The sequence below is a fragment of the Triturus cristatus genome, chromosome 3_2, assembly GCF_964204655.1.
Source record: "Triturus cristatus chromosome 3_2, aTriCri1.1, whole genome shotgun sequence".
Taxonomy (NCBI): Eukaryota; Metazoa; Chordata; class Amphibia; order Caudata; family Salamandridae; genus Triturus; species Triturus cristatus.
The window spans coordinates 867078732-867105480 of record NC_140584.1 but is presented as its reverse complement, the minus strand read 5'-3'; the positions used below and the strand labels follow the sequence as shown (position 1 = coordinate 867105480).

At 43.2% G+C, this 26749-nt stretch overlaps 1 protein-coding gene across 4 annotated transcripts in view; it reads right to left on the bottom strand.

Moving 5' to 3' along the window:
* TAOK1 (TAO kinase 1) overlaps positions 1-26749 on the bottom strand; it is a 1366047-nt gene that overhangs the window by 1229184 nt on the left and 110114 nt on the right. Inside the window, exon 1 of one of the 4 annotated variants that reach the window (XM_085649207.1) lies at positions 311-1947. The exons of the other annotated variants lie outside the window; for them this stretch is intronic. The gene's annotated coding sequence lies outside the window, so the exon portion shown is untranslated. Of the gene's footprint in view, positions 1-310; positions 1948-26749 lie in introns of those variants that run through there. 4 annotated transcript variants of the gene reach the window in all.

Sequence of the window (26749 nt, the reverse complement as noted above, 5' to 3'; positions counted from 1 at the left end):
ATAGGCGAACAGTACTTGCTCTTCCCGGAGGATATTTGGTGTCCGACTGAAAGGATAAGAGTCTCTTAATCCCTTACAGGACAACATGGAAAACTAGGGAAAGCCACCTTAGTGTAAATTCTGGTACTTTTTAGTCCTTGCTCTTCTTTCTTTAAAACAGGTTATTAATTCTATGAACAAGTAGGCAGAACAGAAAGCAGCATCACAAACGCAGTCACTTCAAAAGAATTTGAGCCCCCATATGTGATCGCCCCATGACCCCACCTTCTTAGTTACGAGTCACCAATCACCATACCATGTCCCTACTTACATTTTATGAAATTCAGGTTCCTGGGCACAGCATGTTTATTGAAGAATTGGCTGGAAAGGAAGAGCAGCAAAATTGGAGTTTGCATGAATTACCATTAAGGTAATCCTATATTACTCCTTCCCAACTGCCTGGAAATCTGATTTCACAACATAAAAAGCATATACGCAATCAGGTTTCAAGCAAATCGATCATGCAGACCTTCATGAACAAAGGCAACATCTTTTTAATAAGATGTCTCAGAAGCAAGCATGCAGAGAAGCCTACATACCGCCTTTACATATGCGTGCAACAAATGTGTGTCCTACCCATGCTACCTTTGCTTTGGTAGATAGTCACTGAAGTTGCAGAGCAGCCTGGACTCCTCATATGTCTTACAATTTAGAAATGGAATAGGCTATCCACCTGGCAATAGTGTTTGCATCAACTTTGCTGCTTAGAAAAAAGTCCCCATTTGCCACCAAAAACAAATACTCAGAGGAACTAAAGGACTTTTTTCTTTCCAGGAAAAGGTTCAGACCACATGAAAATAATGTGGGCATGGTTTCTTCAGCTCAGGTAACTAAATACAATTTTTAATTTGCATGAAATTCAGATAGTGCTTTTAGAATTGGTCCCAAAAACAACCTTGCTCTTGCGAAGGACTGCACAAGACTCATCAGATGAAAGAGCTTGTAGCTCACTGAGCCTTTTGACAGGCGTGATTACCATCAAGAATGCCATCTTGCAGGTAAGCAAGTATATGGCATACCTGCATGGCATGTTACAACCTTGCTTTTCAAGGATCAAACTTCAAGTTCATTAAAGTATGCTACAAAGACCTACAAGCAACAGTTACATAAATCAATTGGATTCCTATAGTAATAAAAGAGGAAATGAACTGGAACAGTAACTTAGAGAGAACATCCGAGAACCAAATTAACTATGCAAGGCTCAAGAACAAACTCTCAAACTTTTGCTTCTCTATTGCTTAGAGCGTAAAATTAATTCTAACCAAACACATAATGACACGTAGATACATGTTAAGTACTTTTTTCAGGAACCGTATCTTTAGATTTAGCAATCACAGGAAGAATCAGCATGCAACACGAGAAAGCAATAGATCAATGTTGTGTAATACTAAAGATGACTATGACAATTACCTTGGAATTGGGGAATTTCTGCAATTTTGGAAAGTCCAAAAAATTGGAATCCCAAAATAATCTTTTCAACTTCTTCATAAACAGATTTAAGGAATTCCTTCTCATTCGAAAACAAGATGGAAAGCCCTGGCACAGAGTACTATTTTCTTAAGCAACCAGATCTTTTCGTGAATATGGTGAAAATAAGTCTGCAAATGATCTCCCATTGGTCTGTACTAAATTTCAGTCTGCTGATAAAAATAATCTTTGGATCCCTGTGTGGATTGGATGGCTCCCACAAGAATGGTGTTAACGGCTGACCAGTCACACAGCTAAGTCTCTGAGTTGCACAGAGTCACCAGCCACTCACATCGTTCCCCGATCTGGTTTAGTTGAACTATAGTGCTTTTGTTAAAGTCATAACAGACAAGATTTTCCTGGAGAACAGGAGGCAACTACTAAAGAAATAGAGAAATTGCCTTGTGAACCTGGTTGTATTTGTGAGGATATTTCCTGGTGAAAAACAGAAACCATGGGTCTGCGGATAAATTGGTATACTTGTGAAGGAGGAGCTCAAAAGAAGATCTATTTTGGCAGACCAGATTACATTATCTAACAATATGTAGCACTAACTGCATATTTGTGACTGCAAATTGAGAGACTGAGTGCAGTTAACTTCATGGAGATTATCTGCTTACAGAGGAATTTATCATTGCGCATAAACTGAGGTCTCTCAGATTATCAAAGAGGAGTCTGACTATGGCTGATAAAATACAAAAAATTGTGGTGTACTGCAAACAAGGCAAAACGTCTCCCGAAAATCCATGGAAGACTGGGCCTTTACCAGCCAGTCAACTACACCAGGGAACATAATTATCATGTGAAGACAATAGTGTGCTACAACTACTGGAAAGAATCTAGCGTAAACATCTGTACTAATAATACCGATCTCCGTTTGTAAATCTCTGAAACCAAAATACTCTTAATAAATGAGAACATGGAAGCATTTCTCTAGAACAGCGTTTCCAAAACTGTGGGTCACGAGCTGATTTTTGGTGGGTTGTGAAAACGTAATCAATAGGCACTCCTTTAAATTCTGTATTCATCTTGTCATATTTGCTGCATTTCAAAGACAGAGGTCAAATGTCAGGCAATGTCTTCAGACAAATTGCAGCTTATGCTTTTTTTTTTATTTAACATGGAGACTGGTGTTTACAAACTCTTCTCACTTTGTAGTCAAAGAAAGAAAAGTGAAGTAAATTATGTAACGACCCTGCTGGGGTATAGGGCTAGTGAAAAGAAAGCATGTAAGAGGTCATTTTGTTGTTACACAACATAATGTAAATATCTGTAAATAAACTGTACACATTCAGCAGCTAGGACAGCAGAAATTAAGCACTTTTTTTTGTAATTCTGAAATGTGATGGAAACAAACATTTTAATATGTCAAAACAAATCAAGACACTTTACTTGATGATGCACAAGTAATAAATATTCACTGGAAACCGATTTCACACATGTTCTGTGTGCAGTATAGTTTTAATAAGAGTAAAACTATACAACTGTGCAGATTTAGTGGTCATTTCAATAGAAAATGAGTTGACTGTAAATGACAGTGATCTACCACATGATAGTTTTGGTTAAATTATAAAAATTTCCCTCCTCATGTTCATTAAAGCTAGGTGGGTTGTGAAATTTTGCAATTCTAAAAATTGGATTATGGTTCTAAAAGGTTTGGGGAGCACTGATCTAGAAGATCGCAAGGCGTCATTCCAGTCCTCAATCTGCATGGCCTCCAAGATAATAGTCAGTGAGCCCATATGAAAGGTTCCTACCAGGAGAAACGGTTTCAGCTTAGGAAAGATCTAAAATTGCCCAGATTCTCCTAGTGTTTCCGGGTGCACTAAGATTAATCTCCATTTTACGCCTTCGAAGAAGCTTTTGAAATTCTTACAGGGGTACAGATGGTGACGTTTCAATCTTGACAATATGTATAAGGACAAAGGCATACCCTTTCTTAACGAAATGGAGTACCCACAAACAGTTATTTAAATGTTACTAATATTAAAAGCTAGCGTTCTTCCAAATTGGAATGCAGGCTTCACACGGCCTATCAGAGCTCTAGGGGAAGGCGGCCTAAGCTTTTGCTTTAACCAGCAGCTGCAGCACAAGAAAATGTTTGTGCTGAAAGAAACCACTTCTTATTGGACACATTATCTTTAAAATATGCCTAGGTTTGAAGGCTTTAAAGGAATAGGATGCTTTAAAGTAGTATTGCTTTCAAATTACAGACACTATCATGCCTAATGACTTGGTTCTCACTACACATGTTGCACCTCTCCAGTATGGATTAAAAGAAATATTTTCTATCAAATGGCAGATACACTACTTTCATAAGCATATTTAAATGAAGGGACAACTTTAGACTGGGCGATAAATAGCGCTTGCTGTCAAATCTCCAAGGCCTTCATCTACCTGTAAGAGAAATTAACAGCTACAGAACAGAAACCCCTCAGAAGAATTAAAAGGGAGGAGCTCAGCAAACCTGGTAAGCTTATTCTACATAGTACAATATGCCATACTGAAGGCTACATTTGTTTGCCTTAAGTGCCAGACACAAACTCAGAGGGACTTTCTTCATAAACTCTTCCACCACTACGCTACTTAATTTTGGACTGAAAGAGGAGGATCCAGGAATTAAATTTTTTTTCTTTAAGGATTATTTGTGTCTCATCTGCATAGCATGTGAGCCGAAATTCATTTATGATTGGCGGTAATGGCTTCATGCAGTTGTCGAAAAGCATGAGTGAGATGATAGAGCCTCGAGAGGCCCCTGCTTTTGTGAAGTACGGTTTTCATGAGAAAATTGGCAAATGGATGATATTTGTTCTGTTTTGAAGGTAGGATGTAATCCAGTCTAGGTCAGTCCCCTCTATGCCGGCATCATAGATTCTTTGGATTAAGGTGTCCTAGTAAACTCTGTCAAAGGCAACTGAGGGGTCCAAGAGAGGCAGTGCAGCAATGCCATTGTGATTTACTGTGTTTTTAAGGTCATCCCAAGATGGCGATGAGGGCAGAATCCTCTTTGGAAGTCAGACAGTATGGAGTTATCTTCAATGAATTGTGACATCTGGGCTTATGCTGCTCTGTCAGTTTTCCCAGGAAAGGTCCATTTATAATAGGCCTGTGGTTGTCTGGGTCAAGCGGGCCCAGGTTAGTTTTCTTTAATAATGGGCGTATGTATGTCTTTTTTGTTTTTTAGGTCTTCTGGAAAGAATCCCGTAATTACGGAATTATTGATGATTTTTCGTATTGGTGTGGCAGCAGAGGTAGTTAGAAGAATGTTCTGGAATATTTGTGGTGGACAAGGGTCAAAAGGGCAGCCTGGAAGCTTGCTTGTTTTGACCAGATCCATAAATTAACTTTGTGATATTTGTTTGGAGGAAAGGAGGGTCTGGGTTAGCCTACATTTGGAGGGCACTTTTGGAATGGGTTGGTGGTTTTCCTTGGTTTTAAATAGGAGTCCAATGATGTCTGCTTTGATTGTGTAATGATTTCCCATTTTGTCTGAATTCGTAATGGGATGAGTTCTTTCTATGCATTTAGGTTTACAAAATTGTGATAATTTTTATAAAATTCTTTATTTGCACATTTAGCATTTTGAATTCTGTCTTAATAACTTATTTTTAAACTTTTTTGATAGCTGACTTGTATAATCTGTTATGTTTCTGTAGGTAAAGTTTGTCTTGATGGCTCTTGGTTTTGAGCCAAGTGTGTTTCAGCTTTCTAATTTGCTGTTTATCTCTTTTAGTTTTGTATTTCTCCAAAGTGCCTGTTTTCTTTTGTCCTGTTTTGTTGTTCTGAGCTGTATTCGGATATCAAAAGCTTCCTGTTGCCACTCAGTTTTTGAATGTAACTTATTGGGTCTAGATCTGTGTTGTATGTTAGTTGTGCTTTTAAGTATTCAAAATTGAGCTTGTTCCACAGTCAATAGGTGGATGCATGTCAGGTGGTTTTGGGTGTGTTGCTTTGTGGTGTTTTATGTTAGAAAGCTAGTAAATGGCGGTCTGACCATGTCACTGGAGTACTTGTTTGAAAGCTAAATAGTTGTGGATTTGTAAAAATTACATTTAGGATTTGTCCAGCGAAGTGTGTGGGTTTGAAGGTGGGGGTCTATGAAGGAAGTTACAAAAGGAAGTTGGTATAGGGTTGCAGTTGGTGAAGAGAGCCTCACAATATGGTAAGGAAACGTCACCAGCTTTAGTAAAATGAATTGTTTGCTTGAATATAACTGCCAATCGACCTCTTCTTTTGTCTATACGATTTTGTGTGATAGTTTGATAGCCTAGAGGAACAGCTTCATGCCGCACTGAAGCCATGTCATCTCCCAAACATGATTCAGTTATGAAGAGTAAGTCAGTTTGTGTGTCAGTGAGTAGGTCGTAGATCGACCATCAATCACCCACCCGTCCGTCCGTCCGTCCATCCATCCATCCATCCATCCATCCATCCATCCATCCATCCATCCATCCATCCATCCATCCATCCATCCATCCATCCATCCATCCATCCCTCAAACAACCAACCAGCCAACCATCCCCCACTCGTGTCCATCATAGGCTTCAGATCTATTTCCTAGTCTTAAACAGATCTGTAACCATTCTCTTTCCAGTGGGGAGGTGCCATCTAGCTGGAAACAGGCGGTGGCTACTCCTCTCCTGAAGAAGGCTACTCTTGATCCAGCACGCCCAGAAAGCTATCAACTAATCACCCTCTTACCATACCCCGTCCGTGAAGATCCTGGAACGCTGGGTCAGCAGATCTCGGTCTGTGTTTCTGGAGAGTAATAAGTTGGCGGATGTCCAATTTGGCTTTTGTCCAGAGCACGGGACGGAGTCTGCTTTGGTGACCGTAATGGACGACCTTCGGTTGTTGGCAGACAAGGGACAATCGGCAATATTAATATTGCTTGACTTGTCTGCTGCTTTCGACATGGTCAACCACAGTATTTTGCTGACCCCCCTTGAGGAGACAGGAGTGGCAGGTACCGCTTTGAGCTGGTTCCGCTCTCATCTTTCAGGTAGCTGTCAGGCGGTGGCTCTTCCGCCGTTTCAATCTACCTTTAACAATATCGGCCATTGTGTCCCACAGGGGTCTGCTATCAGCCAGATTATGTTTAATGTATATCTCAGTCCTCTGATATAATTCAGGTTCATAAGGTGAAGCTGATAAATTATGCTGATGATACCCAGATCATTTTATCTTTGGATGGTACCCAACCTTCGGCGTTGGAGGATTTCCATGCTTGTATGCGTAATACTGCGCAATGGCTACAGCTGAACCTTCTACAATTCAATTCTGATAAAACCGAAATTGTGCATTGCGCAGTAGGGAAGATGCCTCTACCTCTCCCCCATAATTTCTGGCCACAAGGTACTTCCTCCCCTTTTGTCCTGGCCAATACAGTCCGTAATTTGGGAGTTCTGTTTAGTGCTAATCTGACCCTGGAGGCACAGGTAAACAAATCGGCGGGATGCTGTTTTGGGCGGATTAGAGCCTTGAGAAAGATTCTTCCATTGTTGCCCGCCTCGGCCAGAGCATTAGTAGAGAAGGGCGCAATTTTAAGTCACCTTGACTATTGTAATGCCCGGTTGCTGGATTCTCCTAAATATTTGATCCGTTTGCAATGGGTTCAAAACATGGCGGCAAGATTAGCTTTGGCTAAACCGCGAGACTCTTCTGCATCAAAATGCTTGGCCGAGCTACACTGGCTACCAGTGTTGCAAAGAGAACAGTTTAAGTCCTTGTGTATAGTGTTCAAGGCCTTGCATGGCTTGGGACCGAAACCTCTGCAAGAAAAATTACTCTGGTATATCCCTACCCGACATCTCCGCTCCTCCTCGGCCGGTCTGGTGAAAGTTCCTAGGTTTAATAGGATCAGACTGGGTGGATGTGCTTTCAGCACTGCTGCAGCAAGGCTGTGGAATGAGCTGCCACCTGATAGACAGTGAAATTCCCCGCTTCTGTTTAGAAAAAGAATTAAGACATTGTTGTTTCCTAGAATTTGACTCTGTCCTCCGATTATTGTCCACTTCCTCTGTTTTATCTCTGATTAATATAGGTTCTCCAAATTACGTATTGCAGCGCCAGGGTACCCGTGGAGTGTTTGTTGCGCTTAATTATATACATACATACCCAACCACAAATACCCACCCATCTATACATCCATCCACCCATCTGCTCACTTGTTCGTCTATCACCAACCTGCTTCATAATCATCAGTCCCAGCACCACCCAACCGCGGCCGACCATTCCACACATCTATTCTTAGACAACTGCCCACACATACATAACCACCACCCACCCCTTCTATCACCATCCATTCACCACCACTACCCATCTATCAATCCATCCTCCACTAATACTACCCATCGCTGCACCACAATTTACATCCATTGACCGCCACCACTCCTATCGCTGTAGCACTATCCATCCCTCCATCACCCACTCATTACATCCCCTACCCATTACATCCATCGGCCACTTACTCACTCATTGTACATTCATTTATACATCAGCCAACCAACCAGCACTCTCAGCCGTACATCCTCCAACACCCATCCATGCAGCCATAACGCATTCATCAATCAATCCTCACCAATATACAATGACCCATCGATCCATCCAAGTCACCTTCAATCCATTATTAGTCCATCCACTATAAAAATAAACACATTAATCTAACTCAACACTCTGAATCAAGATCACCCACTGACCACCATCTTATTCATCATCTATCCTCACTCCTCGCCCACTGTGATTCCATCTTGTGCCCCTCATTCTAACCCCTTACGAAATCGACAACAAGTCAGAGGTGGCTTCTAGAAGTGGAAACAACAAGCCAAAGGAGGCCTTTAATGGTACAACCAAAAGTTCATGCGAGAAAACGAGAATTAGGTGCAAAAAATCCAGATGGAGCTTAAAGTGTAGGGAAATACTAAATTTGTTCCCCGCATATCCGGCCCCATGCCACCCTCCCACCCCCAGTAGACACTATGCACAGGTTTCCTCCAGACCAGCACAATGTGCTCGAGGAAGGCTTTAATTCTAGTAGGTAATACTCCACATGAGGCAGTGAATTTTGGGCACAATATTCTACATTAATCCATCGAACTGTACACTTTACTCCAGATGGGGCATCACTAGCGGTGGGTACACTTTACGGCTGATATTCAAACTAGATTTTCTGCTGGTTTTAGCATCACCTCCCTTAAATCCCAATCAGCATTTTCCTTCACAGCCTTCCCATATTGTTTACCCATTTTCAAGTCCTATCTCAAAGACAAATGGAAGCTGGCACTGATACTTTGCTGTAATTGTTCAGTATGTTATGGTCACTCTGTAGGATGCTGCACATTCTGTACCTCCTCACTATTGTGAGAACCTTGGACTGCTGTTGCCAGTGCCTTACCCATTCGACCTGCGTCCCGTGCCATCGGTGTTATTTCCGTCAATGGGGTTAGGGAATCTCACACAGCTGCTTCACGCTATTTGCCTCTGCTGCGGCGTGGTGAGCCTTGGTTCAATACGATAACTACATGACAACGACTGACGTAATGAACAGTGGCTTTAAACTGCTCAAAAGCTAACGAAACCAAAATAATACGCATCCGTCTTTCTGTGCAGAACCCATTCAGGGCTGCCAGTTCTACACAAATTTATTGAACAAGAGGAGAAATCTATATCACATTTACATTACTAGAGCAGTACAATACACATTAAGATCATTCAGAACTAAGTGAGGGAGACGATAGCATGGTAGCGGAGCACGATGTTCTGAGGGAATGGTCCTTGCATGAATGGTGATATTATGTTTTTCCGTCTTTTTAGATGTGTTAGTTGCTCACAAAAAGATCATTGTAGTTCAGCCCTAAATGCAGCAATCACAGCGAGCCATGCCCTCTACATCCGCTAATCAGAAGAGGCGAGGTTTAGAGAAACCCGAGGAAACACATTGTGTCCCCCTCCAGGAAGGCAAATCTCGCCCACCAAACTAAAAAAAACGGTAGTTTTTATGACTGAACGATTTACACAGCAAAGCCCATCTCCTTCTGAAGAAGTGAAACATCACATTACAGGTGCAATGCATACGGTTTCACAGAATTCCTTTCTATGGCCAATAAAACTCGTTTGTTTTGTGTTACAGTGTTAGGATTTCAAAACCAAAAGAGTGATGCCATCTGTTAAATGAAAGCAAACAATAGTTCTTTCTGGAGCTGGTCCTAGACAGCACATGCACGGTCGATTGAGACCATCTATTGCGTCTTTAAACAAGGAAAATAAAAACTCTAAAAGGGGGCTTTTAGCCCGCCCATTACTTATCATTTGTTGGCCTCATTATCAGTCTTAATTTCTTCCTTTTCATTGGTAAGAGCGTGTAAGCGTTTGCCGGCTTCACTTTGTCGCCATGTTTTTTTTTTTTTACCGGGAGCATGGACCAAGTACTGATTGATTTACTGTGTTCTTCCACACTGTTTGAGCTCGTATTGGGTACTTTTTTTTGGGCGCTTTTTCTTGAAAGACAATTTGAACCCAAAGTTGAAACTCGTGCTTCCTAATATATCCAAGAGTAAACTACCACCAATAACATTTTGTGGCACGTGACCAATTTCTGAAACATACATTTTAGACTCCTATCGTTTTTATTCATCATGATGCTATAAATATACCTCATTCGTTTAAGACTGTTTCCATACTGTTTGTTCTTCTGACTTAACATTTGCTGCTGTGTCATATTTACTTATTTGTTGGCTACCTTTCATAATTTATAGATCAATTTTGTTTGTGAGTAATTTAGAAAAAAAATACACAAAGCCACTGTCCACAACCCAAAAAGCAACAGAGAAATGAGGACAGAGTATAGAAGTGAACTATCACATAAGAAATAACCCCCAAGTCCCTGCTGCTACCCTCATCATTCACTCAGTATTAATGTGCACCGAAATTTGTCACGGTCATAAAAGGGCTGAATTCAGTGACTCCTCATATACCTGCTTCACACCATGAATCGTCCACATCTCCTGTTGGTCGGTGGGGAGCGGGCAATAAGTAATAGTTTAAGGTAGTAGGACATATAATTTGGTGATTAAGCGTATATATCTTTTAAGAAAAAACATTTCTCAAATGCTGTGAGCAGTTTGTATACGTTATATTATGTTACAGTGATTTAAGCACAAACAAATACCTGAATGTGTCTAGCCGCTAGGACTGTGGGAGAAAGACAACAAACTCAATGGAAATTATTGTAAAGGCAAGGTTTTTAGAGGCTTTCTAAACATAAGCAGGTTAGAAATTGACCTAATGAGGAGTAGAGAGCTCCATTCCTTAACATTAGAGTTCACAAAACTTCTTCCTCCTCAATTGGCTCGTTTGAATGTATTGACTAAATTTTTCGAGTGCCAGAAGACCTCAAGTTTCTTCCTGGAGTATACCATATGAAAGATTGTTTAAGGAACTTCGGGCCCACTCCGTGCAGCACCTTATGGGCAAGACAGAGGGCTTTAAATTTGATGAGCTGTTCGACAGGCAGCCAGAGAGGAGGTCTAATGGGCTGTGTGACAGATTTATGTTTTGGATTTCCCATTAGGATTGTGGCAGCTGCGTTTTGCAGGACCAGAAGCTTATTCAAGTGTTGCTGCTGCATGTTAAGATACAAGGCATTACAGTAGTCTATTTTGGAGAGTATTAATGCAGTGATCACCATTTTTTGAGAATTGGCAGGGATGATCGGTAAGACCTTTCTAAGCATCCTTAGAACAAGGAAAGCTGAGGATGTGACCAGCTTAACTTGCTGTCTAAAGGTCAGGTTGTTATCCATAACCAATCTGAGGTTCCTGGGTGGGTAGGGCTCTCAGTTCCTCTGGCCAATTGGTTGGGGCCCATAAGGACGGGCAATCTCCAAAAAAGCATACTTCAGTTTACCTGAAATTGAGTTTTAGACAATTTTGTTTCATCTAATTACCAATAACAGACGTGTGTTTTAACGGAGGATGTGAAACTCAGTGACAGATTGGTACATATTGCATACGGTCCATCTCTAATAGTCCATTGTCGGCTTTCATCCTATCAAAAGGGATAATCCCCTCATGATCAAAAAAGCTGCCAGCTTTTTTGCAGCATGAGCGTTGCTATTTCGAGAAAAACTTTTCAAAGGGCTGGAGAGAAGTCTGGGTTAAAAACTATTGGTTTCATAGCTGAGGGGACCAAAGTCAGGCCCCTTTTCTCTGCAATACTATCCCAGGTGGTCAATACAGTCTTAGTTATGGGAGATGAGTAAAGACCCCAGGCCTTGAATTTCAGAGGCGACCTGGGGAATATCCAAAAAGGGATGACAGCAATTGCTTGCTCCTTTAACAAGCATTGAAAATGCAATAGGTCTTGCCTTTTATTAAGTTAAAGCCATTTGCTTTGCTAATGGTATTATATAGGAAGACAAATGGCTTTAACTTAATAAAAGGCGAGGCCTATTGCATTCTTAATGCTTGTTTTTGTTGCATTTCTATACAGCGCTTACTTACTCGACCCAAAGGTATTGGAGCGTTTTACATGAGCACCGGTTACATTATACATGGACACATGTATAATGTGTATAAGCTTCCTTCTGTTCGCGGAAGCTCCTGCCCTCTCTCGCTCTCCCATTGTGTGTGCTTTGCGCTTTCTGAAGCCGTGTTTTCTCTCTCTGTGTACTCCCTCCAAAGTTCCTCCGTCTTCCTCTCCCCGCCTCGACCCTTCTCTCCCAGCCCAGCCTCTCCACAGCACCTTGGGCTCGGCTGTGGTGTGATTCGCATTCCATGACGAGGAACTGACCAATCAGAAGCAAGGAGGGGGGCAGGGTGACCTTGGTGCCTGTTCCATTAATGGGAAGTAACTTGTTCCCGGGGTAACTGTCGGTCACAGACGGAACACACAGGCATACCGCGGCCCAGCGCTCACACAGTACCCCGAAAGAGCCCGAGCCCAGCTCATACCACAGACCCTTGTGTAAACACGCGTACAGACCAGATCGGACCACCTCCGAAACCCCCTGGGGAAAGTTGGGCGTGTGCAGGAAACATTCAACATTCTTAGTAAAACAATTTAATGTGTTGTTGGAGCAGGCAGACTCGAACAACAAAACTATTTATTTTTTAAAAAAGAAAGAAAAAAGAAAATGGGAGTCTCCTTCAAAATCTTGACCACTAAACAGTGCAAGCTGCAAAATTTAGTGGCTGAGTTCTGCTCAGAAGTCGCAGATACCCCGAATGCAACCCCCCCCCCCATCCCCCCTCTCACACACACACACAAACCAGGAAAGCAGACTGTCTGTTCTAACAAAAGTCGAAACGCACTTGAAATTTAACTTGAACTAACTTAATTGGGGGAAAATGTATGAACTGTCACAGCAGGGGAATGGTAATTGTACTGAAATGAATGAGGGGTGTGTGTTCCTAATGAGGGTTGTGTGAGATCTGTTTCCCCACTAATAAAAACTACCTAAGTGAATTTGTGTACAAACAGGTGGTCAAACGTCGCAGATGTCTCGCCTTCGACGTCTCTCCAGAAATACGCCCAGAGGCACCAAACCCGGGACACTCCCCTAAGACATGGCTCCTCCTACCCGAGCTCTCAGAAGATGCGTTGTCTCATACATAATCACGTCTTGTAAACTTCCCTGACGGAGCCTCTCACATTTATCCAACTTCGGGCGTCCCCTCTCGTAGACGCCCCCCAGATGACCCCTCTAAAATGAAGCCTAAACGGACGCTCCTATTTGATAGCAATCCCCTCTCCCTGCTCCCAGGACACACCCTCAGACACTCAAAGAAATCCCATTTCATGAACTCCACTCAACATGGTGTTGCATCCGTTGGTGCGCCAGGTGCAGTGGCACCAGGGCCCAGAGTGGCCAACCAAATCCTGATTATTACTGTATTGTACACTTCTGAGAGCAGTATTAACGCCCAGTCCATCTGTCTCAGCATCCCAGGCAAATTCTCTTGCGCGTACACCACTTGCCACACACATCTCAGAACCATCTTCTTCTAAACACACCAGACACCCCACGCTCATGCCAGGAAGCCCACTCACAGATGTCCCTTCTGGTGGGCCTCTCTCTGGTACCCCGTTGTGTACACCCTGAGGGCACCCCGTCACGCACACCTCCCCTTGCACGTCCCTCTAGCTCTCAGAGACTCCAGGTGCCAACTCAGTCAGGAACTCACAGGTGAGGCTGCTGTCATGTATTTTCACAGCTATCTACATCCAGTGCTCTAAAGCCCTGGCCTACTGGGTCATGTTAGCGCTAGATAAGACAGCCAATTAATAAATGAGGAAGAATCTTCTAAGACGTACACACATTCCACAGATACCCTGCCCTGCTTCTTTCGAACACAAAGAGATCCTGTGACAGGAACTCCGTGCGCCCTCACAGACACCCCTCCACCCTCCAGGTGGAACGTCTCAACAAATGAGCCCTTCGAGATATTCTTCCGTGGGCTCTGGGCCCCGGTATTACTGCACCTCCTGCTGCACCGATAGAAACCACGCCTTAACCAATGCATTATCTCAGACGTCAGTGCTCACAGACGTCCACATACGTTCCATCTCAAGGACCCCTCACAGCTCTCTTGGAGGTTTTCAAACCTACAGATGTTCAGCGCTCTGAACACCAAGAGGGTAAAGTTCGCGCTATAAATACCAAACAATAAATACAAACTAATCTTCGTTCACACATGAACGCATTCGACAGCTACCTGCACCCCTTCTTCAAAATCTCTTAGACACCCTCGCTTGGCCATGAAAAGATAACTTTTTATATACCAAAAAATCCTAGGGGCTGGTCACATATCACTAGTAAATGTGAGACAAAAATACTCCTTGAATAAGAATGTATCTGTAAACAACAATAGAGGAGTGCTCATGGGGTCATCGAAGGGCAGATCCGTTTAAAGACGTAATCCCTCACTCACCATAGGTGACATGCTTCATCATAGGGACTCTCCTCCCAAAGGGAACACCTAGTTCCTTTGAGGGCTACAACCCCCTCACTGTGAGGGAGGAGCTCAGGGATGTTTTAATGGAGTATATTGGGTATCCTAAACCCACCTATGACGAGTCGGACGTGTGAGTGAGAACGCAGCGCAAAGAATAAACTACAATGTGTGAATAAGGAGTGTGGGTGATTATTAAAACTGACTAATAGGCAACAAACAACAATTTTAATCAAGATATGCCTAATGTCCGGATTAAAACAGCAGTGCACCAACGGTATAGATTTAAACCGCTAGGGTGTGATGACAAATGGTCGACATGTTTCAGCCATGGTGATCCATAGTCGGATCAGGCTTTCATCAGGAAAAGATACCGCCTTGGACCCATACCTGTAATGGCACCCAACACCAAGGATCCCTCGGAGAGCACGTCAGGAGCTGCGAACCCGTGTGCGGGAATGGCATGCCAGAGGGGGTGGAGTCTCGCCACGCCTAGCTGAGCTAAGGCACGGTCAGCTTTCACTTTCCTCCTTCGCAAAGCTTTCTTGTCTTTATAGGGCCATATGTTTGAAACACATGGCCCCATAAAGATAAGACAAGCTTTTCCCACAGACGTAAAGCAACCGAGCCAGTCCAACTGGGATGGCTCTAAAAGAGAAAAGTGTACGTCACTAGACGCTCTTTTCCAATGGCTGGCCACCGTTTAGCATAAACGGTGACGCCAGCCAATGGAAAAGAGGGGCGGGGCTTAAAGCCCACAAGCGAAATCCACCCTAACTCATTAAATCACGCCATCGAGACTGCGCATGTCTGCGCAGTCTACACCAAGCGAGACCTAAAAAACAATGTTTTTCAGATCACTTCCAGCTCCATTCACCATATATCACAGTTGAGTTGATTGATTGCATCTGATAATGTTTGAGACACCATATTCTCCCTCCATCGAGGGTCTACAAATCAGTTTACAATGCTCGCTCAGTGTTTGCCCTTCCCACACAAATCTTGTAATTGCCTATTGTAGTGCCTTGAGATTTCCACAATGCGGCTGTAAAGGAAGTGACTGAAACAAGAACAGTATCTTGAGTAAAGTTGTCATCTTTAAGGCAGCAATCCAACCCAGCCAAGAACGTTTCTACTGTTGCCAAAGGGACACATTTATTTACATCAGTGTAGAGAGTAGGTGGCAATTAATAGCAGCAGAGCAATTTGTAGACCCAGGCAAGAGACCAGGGTCTCTGCCCATGTCTTTGGGAATTTATAGGTAAGAGTTTGTTGGTTTGTGGGGGAGATTATCTGCAATTTCTGTACGTCAATTTTAAATTCCAAAACATCCCTAAATCTAAGGAGTGCATTTAGCAGGGTGGGCAAGGAGTAGAGGGAAGCCACTGGACATCATCAGTGTATATGTTGATGGTTTGGGATTCTCCCCCACCCAAAAAAACCGAATTCCAGTTATAAGCAAGTCATTTCTAACTTGTTTGGCTAACGGCTGCATGTACAGTGCAAAAAGGAGCGGTGGGCATCCTAGTAGGGTCACCCTTTCTATGGAAAATTGCTTGGAGGATGGGCCAGTCACCTGCACAAACACGCCTGGAGAAAGTATCCAAGAGCAGAATCCATCGCCAAAACCAAAATGCTTAAGGGTACGAATGAGGTATGGCTAGTGAACCCTATCATATGCTTTCTCAGGGTTGACTGCAAAGAGTAACGCTTCTCCTTGTGACCTGTGCCTCTTGTGTATAAGGTGTAATATGTGCCTGGTATTGTCCCTACTGTTTATGTTCGGGATAGACCCAGATTGATCTGGGGTCACCAGGTTGGGCATGTAAGGGTTCCAACTAGCCGCTAATTTGCTGGTAAAGAGTTTGGCACTGATACTGATAAATGAAATAGGTTTGCAGGAGCTACAGAGATGTTGGTCTTTCAAAGGATTCAGGATACATGGAGCCTCCAAGATGGTGCGAGTTAGAATCCCTTTCTCGGCAAAAGAATTAAAGATCCTGGTGAGTATTGGAGCTAACTTCCAGTAAAAGGTTTTATATAGGATTGGTGCAGACCCAGAGATTTAAAGGCCTCAGTCAGGCGATAGCAGATATCACTTTTTCTATTCTATGGGTATCTCGATGGTCTCGATTTGTCCCTGGGTCAATCTGCTCACTTGGGCTTCCTCTAAGTACATGTCTATTTCTACATCTTTGTGTGTTTGTGACAAGTACGTGGTGCGTTAAAAACAGCCAAAAGTCACACTGATCTGGTCATCTCCAATCACCTCCTTCCCTGATTAATCTCAAATAGAGTGAACTCTATCTTTAGTTGCCTTGGTGTACAGTTTATGTGCCAGCATCTTCCCGCATTTATTGTCCCCTATGTACAATTTATGTTGCAGGTGAAGTAGAGCATATCTGTGTCCAAGCACTTAAGTTGTATTCATGCAGTGGCCATTGTCACAAAAGTCTCGGGCCCTCATTCACTTATGAACAGCTTCCAGTTCCTTCACAAGCTTCCCCAGTTCCTCTCCATACTCCTTCCTAATTCCTTTTTCTTTGGCTGAGATACGTATTAGCTACCCTCTAATAACTGCTTTCAGCGTCTCCCAGAGTGTGTTTGAGTTCATTACCCCAGTATCATTTGCATGCAAGTAATGAGTAATGGATGTGTTTATGGCCTTAATGTTAGCCACTTGCTGTATGATCCCATCCCATAACCTTTGTGGCCAAAGTCTTCTCCGCCCAGGATATGGGTTCTATGCCTACCCTTTGAACCTGTGCTTGCAATGGTGGTGTGCCAAGGACATAGTCAATTCAGGCATAAGTTGTATTAGCTGCTGCTCTTTTAGCCAGGCTAACCTTTTCTTGATGAAGATTCCGGACTGGTTGAAGCGCTAATCAGATCTGTTCAGCTCACTGTTGTAATGATGTAAAGTAGGACCCCCTAACTAGGATAACTGTGTCTGGGATGTGTATGAGGTCTATAATCGCCTGTTGTATGAAAGATTCCAGATTGTCATTGGGAGCTTAAATGGTGAAACATTGTTCCCCAATTTTAATACAATATGCCAGTATTCTTCCTCTAATCTCACCAATCTTGTCCATTACTTTGCCTTGGAATTTCCGAGAAATAGGTAGAATAACCCCTCCCTTTTCCATGATACCGAGGACAAGTATTTTTGGGGAAACCATTTAGATTCCAGACAATGCCAATCTCAGGAGAGAAGGTGCGTCTCTTGGAGTAAGCATATGTCCCCCCCTTCTGTTCCAGCAGAGATAGCATTGCTATTAGTTTTGCTGGGTTGTTGAGGCCTCGAATGTTGAGGGTGATTAATATAACATTGAAAATACCAATTCGATATTAACTGCAATCGCATTTAGTGCCACAAACAGGGTGTCAACAAAGGGCATCAAAGTAAAAAAATCAGGTGGTAAATTAACGTTTCGTAGGGCGTCTGCAAGGCAGGACAGTATGAGCTTCCATAAGTGAAAGACCTCAATAACCCCCATAACTGTAATAAACCAGAAAAACGGACAACAAGTCCTTCTATAATGGGCATGATGTGTTCATATCCTTCAGGCACAGTCTGGAACAGGAGATGGCCAACCAACATCATGGATTAGCTATTCGGTAATGGGTCACCCATCCACCCCACCAAGTCAGGGCAGTGGGCCGTTGTATGCATAGTCTAACATTACCGCTGAGAACCAGGGGCTTGGCAATTGCTTCCCCTGACAAGCAAATCTGTTATCGCCTGTCGCTCCTGGGAGATTTTGTTGGGATCATCCCTTTCAGGGATTTAGGTACCTGCTGCCAGGCATATGTGCTCTGTGACGAGGCTTGGTCTGACCGTCCACTAGAGATTTGCGTTTCCTCATTAGGGAGATCCTGAATGTGTCTGGCCTGCAAGATTGAACAGATCTGGTGTAGCTTGCCATCCCAGCAGAAAATGAGGTGCAAAGGGGGGCCCCTACAAGAAGGAAGGTCCTTACTTTGCAGATGATCTGTGAATGGCTTAATGTCCCTCCAACTTTGAAAAGTAATCACTGAGAGGCAGTGAATAATTTGAGCCCGTGGTTTCCAGTGGGTAAGGGCACTCATTTTTGGGCACCTGCACTTTATTTTCCCTTCTCAGATGTTTACCGAGTGCACACAGAGAAAGCAAGAACCTGAAGAGTGAGATAAAGGAGCAGAGAGAGCCCAGGTAGTGAATTAAAGGGTCGGATTAAAGATCACCAATCTTGGTATTCCGTGGGCCAAAGTTTAATTGCATCAGCTGCTGGCTTCTGAGCAGAGCTTCGGACACCGGCACTCATTTTACAAATGGCGCACTGCAGGGGGGGGAAGAGGGTGGGGGGGAGGTTTAAAATAGCATTAGTGCGTGTCCTGGAAACAACAGAGGGTGTAAGTCTTGGGTCTTTTGAAGTATTTCCATTTTAAGTCAGAAATCGTGGATATATGCTTGAATGTCAGGCAGTCTTGCTTTGAGGCCTCCCACCCTGTCAATTTTGATTGTTGCCCCACCCTCCCTGGAGAGTTTCTGTTAGAAAAAAGCATGTGCGAAACCCTTTGATATCGGTTTCTTCTCAATTGGAATCCACTCTTCTTATTCAAATATTATTTCCATGGAAGAGATTTTCCAGACCTTGTGCCTGGAGGTCTGGATGTTGTTCTAGTACTTGCATCACTTCTTGCTGCAACATTGAGAGTTCTCTACCAAAGGTCATCTCATCATTCTCCAGAGCTGGCACCCTGTCTCTCAAAGTAAAGAGGTCTCATTTCACCTCTCGTAGTTCATTGTTGAAGTCTTAATTCACCATTTTGGAGACTGCTCTTGGTGAACCAGGAGGGACACCATAAATGCTCTGGTAAGATGAACGTTATAGTCTACATCATCGCCTAGCAGCCAGCCGTTCTAAAGAGGAACACTCTAAGAGGAGTTATTTGTAGACTTCTTAAGTATAGACCTTACGTGGTGATCCTCCCTGCCTTTATTTGCTGCTATGGTACTCGTATCAGCAAAAGGGGAAGTCGGAACACTATCACTTACTGAGGGGCAGAAGCCCTGTATCACTTGCCTGGACCCTGTTAACAGTGGCCTGCCAATATAGAGCCATTCCAATACAAATTGTTGGGCAAATGAGGCTCGAACTGGACCAGCGGAGTAGCCCAATCAGGTACACAACTTCTTGCAGATAGAGTGAGCCAGTAACCGAGCCCCTCTGTCAGTTACAGATATTAAAAAACAAATTAGAAAGCTGCAACGTACCTGGCTCAAAACTAAAGCCAAACAAGACAGACAACCGACAGAAAATGAACAGATTATACAAGTCAGCTATCAAAAAAGCTAGGAAAAGGTACTACTCAGACATAATTCAAAATGCTAAATGTGCAAATAAAGAATTCTATAAAATACTCAAATAATTTAGCAAACCAAATTGCCTAGAAAGAGCTAATCCTGTTACTCAAGATTTCACAGACAAACTGGCAAATCATTACACTGACAATGCAGACACGTTGGACTCATACTTAAAACAGACAAAGCACCAGCACTAAACCTTTGACATAACAACAATCCAAGAATACTCTAACTCAGCCTCTCTGTTCCTTCCAACACATCTCACACGATGAATGTATAAACCTGGTAAAAGTAAGCAGACCTGCCGGCAGGCCTTCTGGCCAATGTCCACCACAAACTTTCAAGACAATTATTTTAACAACCTCTGCTGCCACTCCAGTAAGTATCGCCAACGATTCCTTAACTACCGGAATATTTCCAGAAGAACTCAAAAAGTCATACACACTCCCTTTACTGAAGAACACAAACTTGTACCCGCTGAACCCTGACAACTACAGACCCATTACAAATGGAGCTTTCCTGGGCAAACTGATAGAAAGAGCATTGTTCGCCCAGATGTCACAAATTAATTGAAGAGAATAACATACTTTCAGACTTCCACACAGGTTTCCGTCCGGGAAGAAGCACAGAATCTGCCCTCCTTGCCGTCTGGGATGACCTGAAGAACACAGTAGACCGCAACGGGGTAGCTGCGCTTCTCCTCTTGGCTGCCTTTGACACGGTTGACCATGACACTCCAATACAGCATTCTGGGCCGTTTGAAGTTTATTGATGCTACGCTGCTGAGCACTAGAAAACAGGGCATTACAGTAGTCCAGTCTTGAGAAAATCAACACTGAAACCACCGTCTTCCTTAGATCCACCATATTGCCAGAAATATTTGCCTCAACATTTTCAGGATAAAGAAACATTCGGAAGTGGCCGATTTGATTTGTGCTTCAAAGGACAGCATGGTGTCAAACAAGACACCTAGAATTTTGGCTTTAGGCATAGTATTATGAGGAATGTAGCAACACGTGTAGCCAATACATATCCATGAAAAACGGGTCAGTAGAAGCTAAAATGCATATGACACAACTGCTGACTTGTTTTTAATCTTAAAACAAAAAGTGACCATGGGAGTTTATCAGCTCTGCACAAGTTTTTATTTTATAGTTTTTATACAGCGCAAACAAATAGAGATGTGTATGTGTTTTCCAGTGTTGATATAGTGCTGGCTTTTATTTAGCACCATACATGATCGCCAGTTACATAACACAACTTCACATTCATACCTTTTTCAGGCAGGGGTAAATTAGGTGATTTGCCCTGAATCCCCGGATGTTGACAGTGCTACTTGGGTGCATTACAATAATCTGGGAGAGATTGAAAGCTTACTTATAATTTGCAGAATTCATTTGGAATAGGTTAGTAATGAATCCTTCAGATTGTGCCTTCACTGTACCTCATCAGTGCTTGTTTTTCAAATCGCTTTCTCTGCTCCATTTCGGCAACAGAGCTTATTCAATGTTGTTAATGCGCTTCAGGTCAGTGCCTATAGGGAATCCTTCCAGGAGTTCCAGTCTTAGACCAGCTATTCTTCCAGACTCCTTCGAAAGGATCTCCAGCAACCCCGTTGAATCCCCTAAAAAATATTGTGCTACCCCCAGAGGGGAGAGGATACAGCTCAGCAGTCAGAGCTTCCATCTCAGAAGCTGGGGACCAGGGTTCAAGCCTCGGGATCAGCTCAACATCAAATCACTTAATCGATCAACTAATGTAAATTATTTTAAAAGAACAGCGTGGTCAAATGGGATGGGTGATGAGAAATTAAAAGAAAAAAATAAACAGACAGAGAGGTGGTTGTGGTTGGAGCAGCAAGCAGTGAGCAGTGAAGGGGTGGAGCTGTAGCCAAGGAGCGAGAGAGTAGCTGTTGCAGGAAAGCATGACATGCCTGAAGTAGCAGAAACGCATTAAAGAAAATAGTGCTCACCGACTTATACAGCAGACAATGTAACACCACCAGAAAGTATGTAAGAAAATATACAATTTTTTCAACTTCTGTGGACAGTGAACCCATAAGGCAGGAGACCGTACGAATCCTGTGATGCCCTGTTTGTATCTACAACCCACTTGAAAAACTGCTTGAAGCCATTCAAGAGCTTGCATTTATTTTGTTACTACTACGCAATAAGAGACCTTGAAGGTAGTGTATGCAATATGCAAGTTTTCATTTATTCATTTGCAAAAGTTAACAGGTAACCTTTGAATTGCTGATTGCCGTGTTCTTGTGTTGAATTGGTACTAATGAGATGAAACACTTGCACTGACAGTATTAATTTGTATTACAAATGTCAGATAGTTTAATGCTGCTGCCACAATATGGTTCTGCATTACGCTGCAAAACTTTCCTCTTCTTGCAGCATAATTTAGTAAACACTGCTACATAATTTAGATATCTCTTACCCCATCATTTCCAGTGGCTCCGGCTAATAAGCATTTGCAATGCAATAGGTCTTGCATTACTGAAAATTTGAGCTATTGACATGGCAAATGATAATGATTGCTAGGTTTTCTTGTATTAAAAATAATCCCAGCAATAGCATAAGTAATAAAATAAAATTCACGAAGCAAGAAAAGGGTGCAGTATCACAGGCTGTTATTAGGTGACACTGTGGAGCTGTAAAGGGACCTCTACTATCTATATAAGACACTGCATCCTTACTTATGCTACTCCTAGGATATTTTTCAACAAAACAAGAATAATCTACAATCATTATTTGCAACGCCAATATCTCAAACTTTCAGTAATACGAGACCTATTGCATTGCAAATTCTTGTTGTTAACGATTTTTCTTGAGGAATGGGAAGAGGCCACACACAAGCAATGAAATTATACCATGGGATACCATTCCTAGATTGTTACTCTAGAGACTCACTACTTATAATACATTTGGGAACCGCTTACATGCCATTACAGCACTAATTATGTGAAACGTGTTGGCTGGCTGAAATTTTTATATTTGATGCAACTAATGGATAGAAGAGCTGAAAAAGCATCAGTGTGACCCGGTCTTATTTGGAAAATTGGAGCACCTGCTACCGGACTGATTTAAATTTTGGGACCCAGTCTCTGTATTGGTAAGCAATAGAGTGGCGGTTTACCCCATCTTGCAGAGCATCCAAATGAACCTCACAAAACTACTAGACTAAAGGTGAGCTCTATCATGCCTCTTCACACCCTAAACATTTCTGACGCAGAAGCTACTAACTAATGTTTAGATTCCGATTTCAAATTCCTTCACATTTACAGAACGTTTTAAAATTTTTCATTTTACATTTTGCTTCTTTATTTATAAATACTTTAGTAATCTGTTAACATTAGTTAATTTTCAAAGCAGTCCCTAAACATAGGTTAATAACCACGGCTATACATGCTACAAAGCCATGGTGCTCCACTCACAGAGAGCAGCATATTATTATTATTATTATTATTATTAAATGCTTATATAGCACGTAGCTACCCACCAGGGTTTCCTAGCCCTTTGACTACAAGTAGACCAGCCTGAAATAGCCAAAAGAGCAGTTTTTTCAATTCCTTGCTGAAGTTGGATAGCGAAGCTCAGCATCTCAGGGACTCTGGAAGTGTTCCATAACTTAGGGCTGAGTAATGAGAAGGATCGACCACCCATCTGGGTGTGTCTGACTCTAGGAACCGCAAAAAGTAGATTGATTGCTTGAGCGCAGGGTGTGAGCAGGATGGTAGGGAGTCACCAGGCTTTGCAAGTAGCCCAGTGCCAAGCAGGTGCGGGTTTTGTGCATAAAGCAGAGAGCTTTGAAGTTTATTCACTTGTCCACTAGGAGCCAGTTGAGTTGGCGAAGGAGCCAAGACGCTGAGGAATGTTTAGGGAGGCGAAACAAGAGCCTGGCTGCAAAGTTCAGAACGATTTGCAGGCGCCTTATCATTGCCTTGTCTGCCCCCAAGTAAAGGATGTTGTCACAGTCAACTCTGGATAATATCATGGCCTGGACGACTGTTCTCTGAGCAGAGAAAGGAAGTATCCACAGAATCTTCTTGAACCATTTCATGATAGCAAAGCATGTGGAGGCTACTTAGGCCACTTGTGGCTTCATAGACTGCGTGGGATAGAACCAGATGCCAAGATTCTTCATTTTACTGGCGGGAGTAGGTGGCATTCCCAGCGTGGCAGGCTAATGTTGAGGACCCCAAAGCTGGAGCTTCGTCCCCAATATCATCACCTCGGTCTTATAGCCATTTAATTTTCAAGGAGTTGGTGTTCATCCAGGTGGAGACAAGACCGAGGCAGGAATTGAGATCCTCTGAGTTGACTTCCCGTCCGGACGACAGGAAGAAAATGATCTGGGCGTCGTCTGCATATAAATACAGAGTTAGTCTGCAGCTTTCCACCAGGTCCGCCAAAGGGCAAACATAAATGTTAAAAAGCAAAAGGCTGAGGGTGGAACCTTGAGGAACTACAGAGGTAAGTGTGAGAGATTGAGACGCTGCGTCAGACGCGCTGAGCTCTAATAAGATTAGTGAGGCTGTGCTGCCTGAATCCAGGAGTTGCGTTAGAAGTTCCATGGCTGCTAGATCTGCATCTGCGGACCTAATGTCCGTCACCTTTTTACTGAAGTCAGTGAGCTCCTGAAATTAAGTTTGTGACAATGATGGAGCAGGAAATAGGTTAATGGGATCTGATAAGTCTTGGACCACTTTAAAAAGTGTTTTGGGGCAGTTTTGTTTAATAAAACAGAGCGCGCGCGTGCGTTCTTCCAGTGCTAGTGATTTTGGTTCAGAGCTAGTTTATATTTAGTTTTTGAGTCAGTATCATATAATTTCCTCCATGCCCTTTTTAGACACTTGCATAGTTTCTTTTCTGCCTGTAGGAACACGTTGAACCAGGAGGCAGTATGGTGTTGTCTAAGGGAGGATTTTGGCTTAGCTGGTAACGTTATATTTAAGCAGACTATGAGCCAATGATCATTGGAAGGTTGATCTAGCTCAACCTTCTGTACTAGCTGAGGTGAGGTCCTCAGTAGGCATGCATTAAAGGCGGGAATGTCGAATTTGGTCCAATTCCTGGCCATGATTTTGGGCCTGACCGCCAACAAAGGCGGTGGGGAATCAAAAGTAAAGGGCACAACAAAGAGGTAAACAGCATTTAGTTTGCAAGAGGAACACATGCCATAACAACGAGGTCGTTACAACGACCGCGTTATTTCGCATATCGTTACAACGCAAGTCAGAAAAACGACTTGCGTTAAGGAAGAAGGTGGTGTTGGATTTAAAATCCTACACCTTCCCTAGTGTCCGCGCAGACTGGAGTTGGAATAGTAAATTATACTATTCCAACATCCAGCGCCCAATACAGCAAGTCGTTGTTCAGACTTACGTTGTAACGGTATGCGAAGTAACAACATGGTCGTTGTAACAAACGCGTTATGGCATGCGTTGTAAATGCATGCGAAAAAAAGGAATATATTCACAGCAAGATGGTCTGACTACAGTAACAAGATAGGTGGATATGTAGTAAGACCTGAGATGTTAGAGAAAATGAGATCCAGCAGAAGACCTGCTTTATGAGCAGGGCAGGAATTTATTAGGTTAAGATTCATAGCATCGACATCCTTGATTAGTGCTTGACTGAGTGTGCAGGTAACTTCCTCTAGGTGCATATTGAGGTCTGCGAGTAAAATGAAATTGGAGCTTCTAAGTGTATAGGGAAAAATTGCATCTACGATTTCGGAACAACAGTTCCCTGTATGGAAGGGAAGAGAGGGAAGGGATTAAGGTGCCAGAGATAGTAAATTTGGGTGTGAGTTGTAGAGAAAAGAATATGGCTTTGAATGCCAGTAAAGGTGCCTCCTCTATTATACACTGATAGGTGTCTTTAAATACAATCGCTATGCCACCTCCCTTTTTAGGTCTCGCCTACGCAGTGCGCAAGCGCTGCATTGGAGTGACCTCTTGGAATCACTCTGGGCTTTTGTTGAAACTCGTGCATGTCTTGCACGGTTTCCTATTAATACTCATGCATGTATGGCATTTACCTTGCGGGAGCAAGCAGCTGCGCCATCTGTTTGCAATTATCGCGCTCGCTCCCGCAAGTTAAACGTCATACATGGACAGAGCCTCAAAGCCACGCCTCCATTCACCACCATGAGCTTCAAAACGTAGCCACACTGGCCGCTCAGCCGATTTTTCCCCTTCACTTTTCCCTCCCAAAGCAAAACCCCGAAAGCAAGAAGAACAGCAGCGTACTCAGGATGGAGGTGATGATGTTCATTCCGCCGCTTCTTTGTTTGGGCCACGTGTCGATGGAGTCAGAACTCTTAGCTAAAGCAGAAAAAGTGTGTTAGATCTCTGGCACCCCAGGAAGACACTGCATCAACCACTATAACTGCCCTACCCAGGCACTTGCAGACGCCACTCACACCTAGAAACTGGAGAAATGTGCAAGACACCCAGCTGCCTCTGGAATGGGTCAGCGGCAGTTGCCACTAACAGGAGGTCCGTATTCATTCATTCTCTTGCAGAATTGTAAGAGGGCCGGTTCTGCGGACATCACTGGAAAGCACCCCTGCCGCCCCCACCTTGCATCAGAGAGCGAGGTTTGCTATACCCCGCAATGGCCTTTAAATACCCTTTAGCTGCACTGCGTTCCTTACCAGCTTTTGTAGGGATTATATCGGACCAGGGGGTTTGGGCAATACGGGCATCCGTTTTGTGGAATAATCCATAGGTGAACCTAAAGTACAGAAGGCAACGACATCAATACAGAACTCACACTGGTGCCACGCGCGTCTACAAATCCCCAAAGATTGTGTTTGACAACCCCCAGCAGGACCTAGAGAGGGGGACAAAGGGAGAGAAGCGATAGGTGCAATGCTCACACCAGCCGCAGCCACGGGGTACCGACGGAGAGAAGAGATAGGGGCAATGCTC